The following is a 13,644-nucleotide window of genomic DNA, read 5'->3' as shown; positions in this document are numbered from 1 at the left end:
AGACATCTAATAGATGTATATTTGATAGGAAACGTCCTATAGACGTATTGCAGATGAGCAAACACTCTAAAAAATACAACTTGCAGATGTCAAATAGACGTGTGTATGTGTGCGTTATCGGGGATATTCATGATTTGAAATTGATATCTTAAAGATATCTATCAGATATTTGTACACAAGAGATGCTTTACAGATGAAGCAGTCTTTAACAAACATTTTGCAGACGTGTGCTATCTTGGAAGGAAAAAAAAAAACATTTATAAAAAATGTATTTGAAATATGTTCAGACGAATCCCATTGAGTGCTGTGTTATCTCCAACCAGAAGAGATTCCCACATACCTGCCACCTTCACAAAAACATCAGCATGTGGTGAACCAGCACAAAAGTGCACTTTCATAATGTTAATATGATTATAATATCTTAAAATAAAAAAAAAACTTTAAAAAAAATGTACCTTAACTGAAATAAAATATTCTTTCAGTAGCACTTTAAGTAAACATTTAACATTACACTGGGGGGTGTAACAGCTGCCAAAAACCCAAACAAAATCACTAAAATCTAAACTAATAGTAAAATAATAAAAAAAATCTTTACATATTTTATATATACATTTTACATATACTGGATAAATGATCAGCTATAATTGAGTTTTTCTATATTGTTTATATGAGAATGTGGGTTATGTGGGTAAAGTTGGGTATCTGTATGATAGATGTCAGTTTAAGTAATCCTTTTGCTGTGACACTGAGGATTATGAAATTGATATGGTCGCACACCTGATCGCGCTTATCGATTACAATAAATTTCCAAGCTGGGGCCTGTACCATGATGTTAGATGAACAAACTCAGAGTTACAGGATTCGTTTTGACTTGACAAAACCAGTCCAATCTGGCTTTGTTGGTACCATGAAGCTGATAATCAGCTTTCTCTGTCAACTCAGGCTTGATCCTGAGTTAATGGAGCATGTGCACATGAAAGAGTGACATCATTAATGAACAGCCAATCATATGCCTTGAAACTGCTATTCACTACCAAAGATTAAAAGATTGAACAATATGAAGAATTTAAACGCATTTACACAGCAAGATGAAAACTTAAAGAAAACGTCTTGCCATATAAGTGCAAGTAAAAGTTGTAAAGTTTGTAATGGATTAAGGGTAAAATAATTATATAAATCATAAAATAATTATACAAATAATCATCTCTAAAAATCAGACATTATCTTTATCTTGAAAAATGGTTTACTATGTAGCGTCCTTTAATTTGGAGTAAGAGAAACTGGGGGAGTGGCTTTATTGCATCAGAGATGTGACACTGCTTGAAGCTGATTGGTCAAAGAGGTCTCTAAACCAGAACATAATCTGCAGGTTAGCTGTGGAGCATAAGTTACTATGGTGATGAACACTGTTAAAAGCCAAGCCACTTTCATGGTACCTAAAACCCAGAGTTGGCACAAACTAAACTGAAACTTACCTGGCTAGCGAGCTAAACCGGCTTTGTGGTACAGGCCCCTGGTGTGAGTTGGAGCTGGTTGGAACTACATTCTGCAGAGCTGTGGCCCTCCAGGAACTGAGTTTGAGACCACTGCCCTAACCCTAACCAGTCCAGTAGTAAACAGATTTGTTTTAATAATGTCACAATAAATCACTCTGAACCACAATAATTGTTCATTGTTTTGTTTTCAAGTGCTTACCAACCACTCAACCTCACACTGCTATAATGGTTACTCACATACATTCCAGTCGGACACATTTCTTTCTGACCCCACAAGCCCCATCGCATCCCGTTATGGACCGTCAGCACCAACCCAAAAGGTCTGCTAATGGTTCGCTCAAAGCGTCCTCCTGCGATCACATACTGCCCGAAAACAGTCAGCAGTGAAATCAGCGTCAGAGAAAGAAACTTGTACATGGTTTGAGAGCTGTCTTTATGTCTCCTGCTGGAGATTGGAACAAACGTGTGTGTGTGTGTGTGTGTCGGTTCGTTACAGAGCTCAATTCATGACCAAACACTGCTTGAACAATCAGATTCGAGGACCAGAACTAACTGTTGTATAAACATGACCAAACACAGACCTGATAAAACTGCACTGGGTTCCAAGAGAGTGTTTGCCTTTATAGTTAATTAGTATTTAATTATGCATAAGCTGAACATAATGAATTTGGAAGTGGATGCTGCACACTGGTGGTGGTTGAGGAGAGATGATTGTAAAGGTTTAGGGGTAGGTTCAGGGTTAGTAAAGTTATTTTCCAGTTATTGTAATTGTCATAATAAGTACATAGTATGTACTTGGGGAACAGGGCCGTAAAATAAAGTGCTGGCGAATTTTCATTTTAGGGTTAATTATGCCTTTAAAACTTTCTTGTTAGTCAAACAGGTTTTATTCAAACCAAGCTGCCAAAATGATTCATTTTCCACTTCCTCCTCTTTATTATGTAATAGAGATGAGCACAGGACTGCTTGCAGATAGATCAACACCTATTTCTTCATCATTGCCTCTTAGGCTAACATTATAAAACAATAACATTATAAAATAAAGCAAAGCAATTCATGACCGCTGTAATTTGTTTATTGAACTCTTGTAAAAAAGCAATATTATACAATTGTGCTGTTGTTGTGCCTTGTGCACAATCACAGCATGATTACATTCACTGATATTAATTGTACAGCTTTAACAACAAAAAAACATTATGACTTATAGCAGCACATATTCACCTGATGTTGTTTGCGGCCGTGTCATCACCAATTCCTTGGTAAGATTCGACTCTCAGCTTAAAAGCAGTTAAAACACAGCAAAGGACAAAGGATTTGATTTCTGTCCACTCACCCCAGCTGTGGACAAACACAGTTTTATTGATCAAGTCGATTTTTATTTTCAAGAAAATCCTTTCATTTGTAGCTGCTCCTAACCCTTAAATGTAAGAATTCTTACTAAAACCTGCTAAAACTAGTTTTATTACTCAGTATCTGAGCCCATTACCTTGCTACTTCTGACGCAACTGAGGAGTAGTCCTCGTGTAAGTCAAGTAAGGCTCTCAATGGGCTGATATAGTGAAGACGAATCCCAGTGAGTCCTGTGTTATATCCCTACCGCCAGAGGACGGTTTATCCACCTTAAAAACAACAGCAACAAACTGGTTATTCACTCCCCACCTACAAGCCCTGCCAGACCTGAGACTCGAACCCACAACCTTAGTGTCCAAGTCCAACTCTCTATCCATTAGGCCACAACTGCCCCCCAAATATGGAGCATTGAATGATGCTTTGCATGAAGAAATAAACTTCAGTTTAGAATAAACAGATCAGTTAACTAAAGAATCAGTGTTTATTACATTATTAGTATATTATTGTTCCAGTCAGTGATCAAGATGATGCTGTTCTTTGACTTTAATATCCGAGTTTAGTTTTGCATGTAAACACACTTATAGACAAACACTGCAGCTTTGCTTGATTGTGTATTTATATTTTTTAATCTTTATGAGGTATCAAAGAAAAATAGAAACTGTTAAACAGGAATCAGACTTTAAGCAAAAAGAAAACAAATATTGTCATTAACATGTCAATATTTCAAAGAACCTTTCTGCTCTATAAATAAACTTTTATGCAATGGAAAGATTTCCACTCAAAAGAATGATTCGTTACACTAACTTAATTCAATTATAGACAGTGGTTCCACACAACCAAATTGTTTTGTATTAACATGAAATAAATGTTTTGAATCTATGCAAACTCTGTGTTGTGTGAACACCATTGAATGAGGAAGAATCTATGTGAAATTGTAATGTCCAACCAACTCAATGTATTCACTTCCCTGTAACTTAAACCGGTTAAGTTTAGTGAACATGTTTTGGTTTATTAAAAACTGACCAAATGTGTTTCACTTTATCAACATAAGGAGGTTTGTTTCAAACAACTGATTTATGGTTCCAGTGGTTCCATCCAATTAGTTCTAGTTACTTTAATAATTTCTAGTTAAAGTTACTCCCTTCAACAAAGCATTTTTGTGTGTGATCTTCTTGTAATGAGTCATAAAAGACATGATGCGTCACAAATGATCCAAGTGTATTTGTTAAACAAGAGCAAAACATACAGTTGAAACCACAAAATAGCAAACTATTGTCATTTCATTTCATTGTAACCAATCAAACCTTATTCCAGGAACAGGAACTGGCTCCAGAATAACTTCTGCAGTACTTCAAATGTGTACCTGAGGTCAGGAGGGTTGCTCAATTTCAGGCCAATATATCAGTCCCAGAAACATGGTTTTGCATAGGGTATACTGCCTGGGTCCTGAAGAACTTCATCTTCCAACCCTCCAACATCTGCTGGGCTGTCTTCAATGTCCACACTAGTGTTGTCAAAAGTACCAACCATGATATCATTCGGTACTGAAATTTTAAAAACGTCCATTTCCCGCTAAGCGCTGATTGGTCATTGTGTTCAAGCGCTCAACAGATACATCTGTGATTGGCTTCAATGATCAATGAAGCGCTCGGTGAAGAGCATGAAGCGATGATCATTGAAGCCAATCACACCTTCAAATCTTATGACATAGATTCCCATGAGTCTTCTGGATCACCTCCTGAGGGCTGGCAACGTCTGTATCCTAGAGAGGATATTTAAAAGTAAAAATACTACTAATAATAAATAAATAAATAATTTATTCTGTCTGATCATTTCCTTACAGGAAATACAGGCAAGCAGTCAAGATGTAATTCTAACAAACGTTTCAGTGGAAAATGAAACCATAACAGTTCAGGGCCAGATCAGCACAGAAAGCCACTGTCCTGGAGAGTTCATCGATATTCCCAATTAAAGGGATAGTTCACCCAAACATTTAACTTCTGTCATGAATTACTCACCCTCATGTCGTTCCAAACCCACAAGACCTTCATTCATCTTCGGAACACAAATTAAAATATTTTTGATGAAATCCGAGAGCTCTCTAACCCTGCATAGACAGTAACACAACTGAAATATTCCCAGACCCAGAAACGTTGTAAGGACATGAGTAAAACAGTCCATGTTACATCAGTGGTTCAACCATAATTTTACAAAGCTGCAAGAATACTTTGTGAGCAAACAATTCTTCTCCAAATCGTGTCTTCTGCCATTATCTGCATGTAGACAACGTACGCGTGTGATTCTGCTGACGTCTGCGTGTGACTGCTGTGTATCACTTTACTAGCCTGACCCCCAATACCCCCCCCACCACTCGTGCCCCCTCAAAAATAATGAGTGCATGATGCCCCTGTTTGGGGGAGAATTGTTGAATAATGATTATTTTCATTTTCTTTGCACACAAAATGTATTCTCGTAGCTTCGTAAAATTACGGTTGAACCACTGATGTCACATGGACTATTTAATTGATGTCCTTACTACGTTTCAGGGCCTTGAACGTGGTAGTTGCGTTGCTCTCTATGGAGGGTCAGAAAGCTCTCAGATTTCATTGAAAATATCTTAATTTGTGTTCCAAAGATGAACAAGGCCTTACGGGTATGGAATGACATGAGGGCGAGTAATTAATGACAGAATATTAATTTTTGGATGAACTCTCTCTTTAAACACCTGAATCAGCTAATCAAGATTTTTAGAAATTTTCAAACAAAAACAAAGTCTTACTAGAAGTTCCAGGCAGGTGTGTTGGAGCTAAACTGCACAGAACACTGGCTCTCCAAGAGCAGGTTTGGACACGCCAGCCTTGCCTTAAAATAAATAGTTTTTGGTAGGTGAATACATTTGTAATATCCGTAAAACTTCATGGTTTGGTTTGTTGACAAATTGTCTAGATTTTAACTCCTGTGACTTCAGGTGCTTTGTTCTGGCATGCGTGATTATTCTTTAGAAGGTGTTTTTATCTGAAGCATCTAGTAACTGGTGTCATGTGTCGTTCAGGTGCACAACGATCTCTGTTTTTGAATTGGATGAAGCAAATGATCACTGGGATTGAGTGTCTGTATTATTTTGGATTCTGTTGACATTGTGAAAGGTTATGAAAGTGTCCAAGAGTACATTACACTGACCGTATTCCTGAACAGCTGTTTGTTTTCAGTCATTATGATGATGCTTTGCATTCCACAATAAATATTTCACTTCAGGCAACAAATATGACCTTCTATAGCTTGACTTGTCACATAGAAATATATAGAATATCTAAAGTGATCAAAGATAAATACAGCTGCTTTGTTGTGAGAGTGGTTATTTAGTTGCACTAGTAAAGTGGAGAAATAAGTACATTAACATACATACACTGTATTCAATTATTTTGAAAGTTAAAACAAAGAAATACTATTTCACTCTTTGTACTTCAAAATTGAACATTTAATACGTTTAATTACTTGCCGTTTCTTTCTTTGTCATTAATTGTAAAATGTAGCCATTTCTGAGTGAAAATTATTTTTTTCAGTCTATTGAACACTGCCTTTTTGTTTTAGATGAGATTGAAAATAAATAACGTTTAAAATAATTAATAAAATGCAACTAAATAAAATGGTATATGAAGGAACACATTCTATATAGGCTATATTACTATACACTATATGACATAAACATTAAATAGCCTACTTTTTTTTCCCTTTTGAATAACATGCACTGATAAATCATCTTTATAACTAGACCAGGAACATGATGAAAATTTAGACAAATTTCCTTTTCAGCAATGCTACTTCAATAATAAAACGGGTCAAATATTTTAAATACTTTAATTAATAACGTAATGCTTTATCCTCATTTAATGCATGAGCTCATGCAAGTTTTCATTAACTCTTCTGTTGAACACGTGACTTAGCACACACAACTGAGTAATTTATTAGTGGTTTTACAACTCTTAACCTCAACACTAGGTCACTTCCCTGACGTTTGCATTTTAACCTTAAGCTGATTGCGTCATTTGTATTACAACCAAGCAAGTCTACATTACAGAAAGAAAGTTTGATGTCGGTTTATTACTTTAAGCTTATTGAGTAACATACATGCCTTTAAGAAGATGCTCCTGGTGTTTTGTGACACTGAATCACCATCTAAAACACTCACAAAACTATTTAATATGACTAACAATCATACATGAAAATGTAAAACTACAAATTGAATTTCTTAGTCTTAATAAAAGCATTTTTGTTTTACTGCAGAAGGTGACAAGGAAGCTCAAGCATTTGATTCGTGTTTGCTTACTATATCATTCCCAGATCAGAGTTTAGACTCGGTTTGACTGATCAATAAATGGAATGTTGAAGAGTAGGCCTACAATGTTTGCACCGCACCCTCCCCGAGGCACATCATCCAGAAAACCACATTTACGTCATGATTTGTCAATCATTCTGCATTCACCTTTGTATTGCACGAATGTTTTGATTTTACACTGTCGGAACATTATGTAAACTTCCATGCACATTCTACAGTAAAAAAACCCCCCCTGCAATTCTCAATGATTGGGTCACGTGTCTGATCCGATGTGAACAGCAGGGAACACTAATGCTAAATGAAAATAATCAAATGCAACTAGCCAAATAATTATGCATAGTTAAAGATAAAATATATTCAATTAAAAAGGACAAAATAAATTAAGTAGTGGAAAGTGATGTATACACTGAAAAAAGGTATTTTTCAGAATGTTCACAGAATAGTCCAAATTAACCTAATGTTTTCAAAATTCTAAAATGGAACGTTCGCATAATCAAAAAAGGATAGGCTATTTAAAATACTGTATATAAATGTTCAGATAACATTCAGAAATAACGTTTGCATAACGCTCTTAGAACATATTTATTTTAGCTGGGTATCACTTCTGTTGTGGTTTATGCATTTATAATATTGTCCGTTTCATCATTTTGAATATCACGTGACAAATCCGTAAACAATAGAGCACAATGCATTGTTTTAATATGAGGGAATTTTTCGAACTGAAAAAAAAAAAAAAAAAAAAAAAAAAAAAAAAAAAGTTTCAGCTGTATTTTACATTTTTTCACTGCATTGGATGTGCGTAAAATGAATGTATAATATAGGCCTACTAACAGAATGTGGACTTTTTTTTTTTACTGCAGTTCAATGTTTTTTAAAGACATTTCGTCAGAGAGAATTTGTTTTTAAAAATTAACTTTCCACTGTCAGTAAAGTAAGTTATTTTTTCCGCGTTTCAGTTGGACGCTTGCGTCAGTGGGCGGAGAGCAGATCTCACTGAACCTGTTCTGTAGTCTTTGACCTGTTTCATTATAGCTCTCTCTCGGAGCTCTTGTTCTGTTCTCATCATTCATCATCAGGGTGATATTACAGGGTTTTCATTCACACAGAACTGATTTGGATGTTTCTGCTCCTCGTTGATTCACTTTTTACAGTCATCAGACGGGAAATATAACACTTTCATCTGAAATATAAAGGTAAATATAACCTTTTCATCTTTGTGATTGTAAAGCAGAGTTTAAGATACCACGTTTACACGCTTAAATGAAAGTTGTTGATGTTAAAGTAAAATCACATGACATTTGACTTCTAGAGGACATTGTGAAAGGAAGGTGATGTGACAGATCACACCTGGAGTATCAGACACTACAGAAGAAAAAAAGCATTAAATGAGAGATGAACAGAAAAGACTCAAAATCCAAAGAATCACAAGAGAAAAGCAAACTGAAGTATTTTCGTAGAGAAAGCATGCAGCACAAACCAGACAGTGAGTAGTTTGTCTGCAGTTCTGTTCTTAATAAGTCTGCATTATTATTAGCAGGAAATGAATGCCGGGGCTAGTTGTCACAGTTTTTATTTCAGTAAATATTCCTCCTTTTTTAACAAACCTAAAAGCCTTTAAGAGATAGTTAATATATAGCACTGATTAATATAAGGTGGGGTTTGTGGAGGCGGATGGAGGCGTAAGATAAGAAACTATCAGCTGCTATCTATGAATGAGAATAAGCTCCTCCCAAACTTACATCAGATCTCCTGTTCATTTAACACGTCGGTGTTCGTATGAGATAAGCTATCACAGTGAAACCTGACATTAAACATTTTATTATGGGCTTTTTAGCACAAGGTAGCACACACACATGCATATCATTGTTTATCAGAATATTTTTAGCATTTAAAAATGTGTGACAACTCTCCCCAATTAAAGATTATAATTGATCTTTTATTTATTCCAGTGTGTTTGGATGCAAACAGAACTGAAGAGTTTCATTCTGGTGAATTACAGACATTGACAGATGAGGTGAGAGACTGATATAGTCTAGAGGAGGAAAAAAACTGATGTGTGGTTTTTTTGTGTGTGCAATTTGTTTAGCATTGGAAACAACCACAAAGCAACAAAGTTTGTTTTGACAAATCTAGTTTTACTGTATTATAATTGGTCTCTTTTCTCTTTAGGTCACTTCAGTATATCCAGCTTATTTTGAGCTCTTCAGCTTCATCTTCTTCTGTCATCCATCAGTCAGTATCACAAGTCACAGCATCCCTCTCAGCTGGAGGACACACTCGTGTAGCACAAGAGGATGCTTAAAGAAAAAGTTTACCCAAAAATTTAAGTTCTGTCATCATTTACTCATCCTCATGTTGTTCCTGTATGGGCTTTTTTTTCCTCTCAACACAAAAGGAGATATTTTGAGGAATGCTGGTAACCAAACAGTCTAGAAAAAATAATATATGCAAGTCTACCAACATTCTTCAGAATATCTTTTGTGTTCAGTACAGGTTTGGAAGAAACTGAGGATGAGTAAATGATGGCAGGGGAGGTGAACTATCCTTTTAATATTTATAAAGTCTTGTGTGTTTGTTTTAAGTGAATGACAGCAGCATATTTTACAGTAAATGTGTAAAACACTGTAGGTTTTCATTTACTCAAAATGTAGTCTGACGTGAGAGTTAAACCCTGTAGATCAGGGCTATTCAATTAACTTCATTTGAGGGCTGGATTATCAAATTGAACATTTGCGGGGGGCCGTCCCGATCTTATTCTGCGGGGGCCTATAAAATTGGAAATTAAATTTAAATGCATATCCAGCAGTAAAATTAACTAATATTACCAACAGTAACATCTATAAACATTAACATTAGTGCTGTCTGGCATCAATTAAAAACACAAATCACACATTTGTTCTGTAATTAATTTAAAAAATGAGACTAAACGCATATTAATTAGTGCTGTCAAACGATCTAAGATAAGTTTTTATTTGCATAATATATCTGTGTATATTTATTATGTATATATAAAAGACACACATACAGTATATATTTTGAAAATATTTATATTTATATGTATATATTTATATTAATATAAATTATATTATATATAAATCTATTTAATATATAAACATAACATTTTCTTAAATACATAAATCCATGTGTGTATTTATATATACATAATAAATATACACAGCACACATATATTATGTAAACAAAAACTTTTATCTTGGATGCGATTAATCACGATTAATCGTTTGACAGCACTAATATTAATATATTGTCATATTTTCACACTGAACTTCTAAATTAACAGAAACAACAAAGATGGTACAGTCTCAATATGTATTTAAATGGCATCTTTTTACTAGCCTATTATTAATGAAGTAGTATCATTGATACAAATAATGTTACTATTATCTTTGGTGTGATTTCTCTTTTTCTTTAGTTCTTTGATTTACATCAATGACAGACTGCAGCAGGTTTCACTTTAAAAGCAGCGCTGTTTCTTTAATAAAACCTGGCGCACATGACGCGGATGTGACACACATCCAATTTTCTCCCAAATCTTTACAGTCATTTAGGATTTTATAACTAATTTAAGACAGTGCTTATGAGGTAACTCGCCAAAACCACGTATTTTTACATCATTGTGTGTGGTTTTGTCCAGTGAAGCGCTGGCGCACTTGTCTGAAGTGGCTCAGTTTATGAGTAAGGTTACAGCCAAACGCGCAGATTGTCAGACTATACTTCCTGTTTTGATTATAATCTTCGTCTAGTGTCGGCGCTATTTCTCGCCAGAAGTTATGACCGTCTTTAAACTTGTTTAAACTAACGTTAGAATTGTGGATCTCATAATTCCCTCACATAAGTGACCTCCAAGTGGGAGGGACTTATGCCGCAAGTAGGTTGGGCAGCTCCAAGTGGGAGGGACTTATGCCGCAAGTAGGTTGGGCAGCTCCCAGAGGGAGGGTAGGTTTAGGGTTGGGTTTGGTGTAGGGCATATTAACAAGGCACAACCCATTTGGAGCTGGCAACGACCTCCGTTTATACCCATCTCGCCCGGGCCAGTGTTGCCACCTCGTGGACAAACTAATTAGTGCAAGAACAATTCAAGGAGAATGTACAACCTGCGTACTTTTCCTCGGGCCGGATGAAGATGATTGGCGGGCCGCCAATTGAATAGCCCTGCTCTAGATTATCTGCAGTATTTTAAAGCTTTTCCTTTTCTATCATGGTGTTTGATCTGAAAATCTCAGAAGACATTTCACCAGCTTTTTGCTCCTTGTTTGCTGTTCTCCTCGTTTCAGAAACTGGAGAAACCAAAGACATATTGGACTGTTCACTGTAATATCGCTGCAACTGTATGCTGCTTTATTTGATTTCTATATTTGTATATAACTTGTATATAGTTTTTATAAAATAAACAACCTCTGTGATGTGCATTACATCTAATAATAGACATCTGTCTTCACTTTGTGGATTTGTTTAATTACATTTGAACAATGAATAAGAACAGTGCTGCAGGTACAACATTTTTTTTGTAAAAATACATGCTTTTTTTCCCCCAAATATGACGGGTTTTTTTAAATAAGGTCTGTGGTGGATGCTGATGAAAGATTCAATGACAGAGGTGAAGAACACAAACATTTTGCAATAATGACTGAACAGTAGATGACTTACAATCACTCTCAATCATCCAGCTTTAAGTGTTTTGCTCAAATAGTCATTTAGAAACAATTCCATTGATTTAATTAACTTTTTACAACATAGAAATAACTAAAATCACCTAAATATACTAGTAAAATATATATGTACATCCACAAACAGCCTACATACACATTTCACTCCAATCACCACAATCTGCTAATAATCTGTTAGAACAAAACATAGATATATTGTATTATAATTGGTAGATTGTCGATGTTGATATTTAATTGAAGTTTAGACAAAGTTTATGATATTACATATAGTTTAACAAAAGGTGTAATTGAAATGTAATGTAGAATGAGAGACACTTTCTTGCATCCAGACACTAAATAATGACAAACACAAATGAGTGTTGTGTTCATCTACTGTACATAACTGTTATTTTAGTCTTTATCTTCTCAAAAGTGTATTCTTACTAGTAAAAATGTCTATTCTTGATATCAACAATTAAATGCTTGATATCAAAAATGTAATTCTTTATATCAACAATTTAATTGTCACTAGTGACAATGTTCATTTCTGATATCTGAAAATGTATTGTACCACATGAGGTCGCCACTTAACAATATACTGTATTTTCACCTAGCTATTAAATTCACTTTGTGGTCATTAGTCATCTTGTAGAGGTCTTAAACAGTGTTGGGAAGTAACTAGTTACATGTAACAATGGCCCGGTTTCATAGACAGGGCTTAGCCTAAACCAGGATTAGGCCATAGTTCAATTAAGACATTTAAGCAATTTTTTATAAACGTGCCTTAGAAAAATAAAAAAATTACTGGTGTGCATCTTGAGACAAAATAATGGCACTGATATATTTTAAGATCAGTGCAAGTTTCTTTCATTTGAAACAGCTCAGACTTACACTTTAGTCTAGGACTAGGCTTAAGGCTTGTCTGTGAAACCGGGGGTAAATGAGGTAAATTACAAAATAAAATGTAATTGTAATCAATTACAGTTACTGAGAAAAATGTGTAATTAAATTACAGCTACATTTCAAAATGTTAATGATTACATTATTAACTGTTTTTCCAAGCCATTGTTAGATTCCTGTCATAATTATAAAGATTTGATTTCAAAAACAGAATTTCTTGTAAACATTACAAAAATAGTGTGCATCCATTTTTGTGTTTAAGATGCGTTTCAGATTTACTGTGTAATGGGTATTTTAAAAATTACAATAATAATAATAATAATAATAATAAAGGTGTGGTTAAATAATGGCTTTTGGTGTATCAGCCATATGTGGGCCACGTAAGGGCTGTCAACCCTTTACAGAACTCATAGCCTATAAGAACACCATATAAAAAGGTCCATATATCAGTTTTTATTATTTGGCTCATGGGTTGGGTTATGGCACTGTTTTGGTTCAGTTCTGGCTGAAGAGATGTGGACCAGTTTTGGTCCAGATCTGGGCCGTGATCTAATATGGCTCCCTGAGATAGATCTTTTATAGAATTTTTTTAATTGTAATTGAGTTTGTTTAAAGGCAGAGCCACGAAACGCGACAGCAATTTTGAGCGGGTTTTGTAGTGAAAACCTGGCAACCCTGCGCAGCAAGCATCTCGCGGTGATCAGTTCTGCGCAGATTTGGCTCATTTTAAACGAGACCGTTGTTTAATGGCAAAATGATTGAAGATTAGCCGATAGGATGTCGATTCATTAATTAATAAGCGGTTTCCTAACTAAAGCTGTTTGTTCAGCGTAGTGAAGCCTCTCCTCCATTGAAATCCATTCAAAAAACGGCGTTGGTCTCCTTCCCTGCGAACAGC

At 35.2% G+C, this 13,644-nt stretch overlaps 1 protein-coding gene across 1 annotated transcript in view; it reads right to left on the bottom strand.

Moving 5' to 3' along the window:
* LOC306861931 (uncharacterized protein) overlaps positions 1 to 13,644 on the bottom strand; it is a 1,169,885-nt gene that overhangs the window by 1,055,343 nt on the left and 100,898 nt on the right. The window lies entirely within an intron of this gene.

This window comes from Barbus barbus (genome assembly GCF_936440315.1).
Source record: "Barbus barbus genome assembly, chromosome: 43".
Taxonomy (NCBI): domain Eukaryota; kingdom Metazoa; phylum Chordata; class Actinopteri; order Cypriniformes; family Cyprinidae; genus Barbus; species Barbus barbus.
Note: the sequence above shows the minus strand (reverse complement) of the source record. Positions and strands in the feature narration are given on the sequence as shown.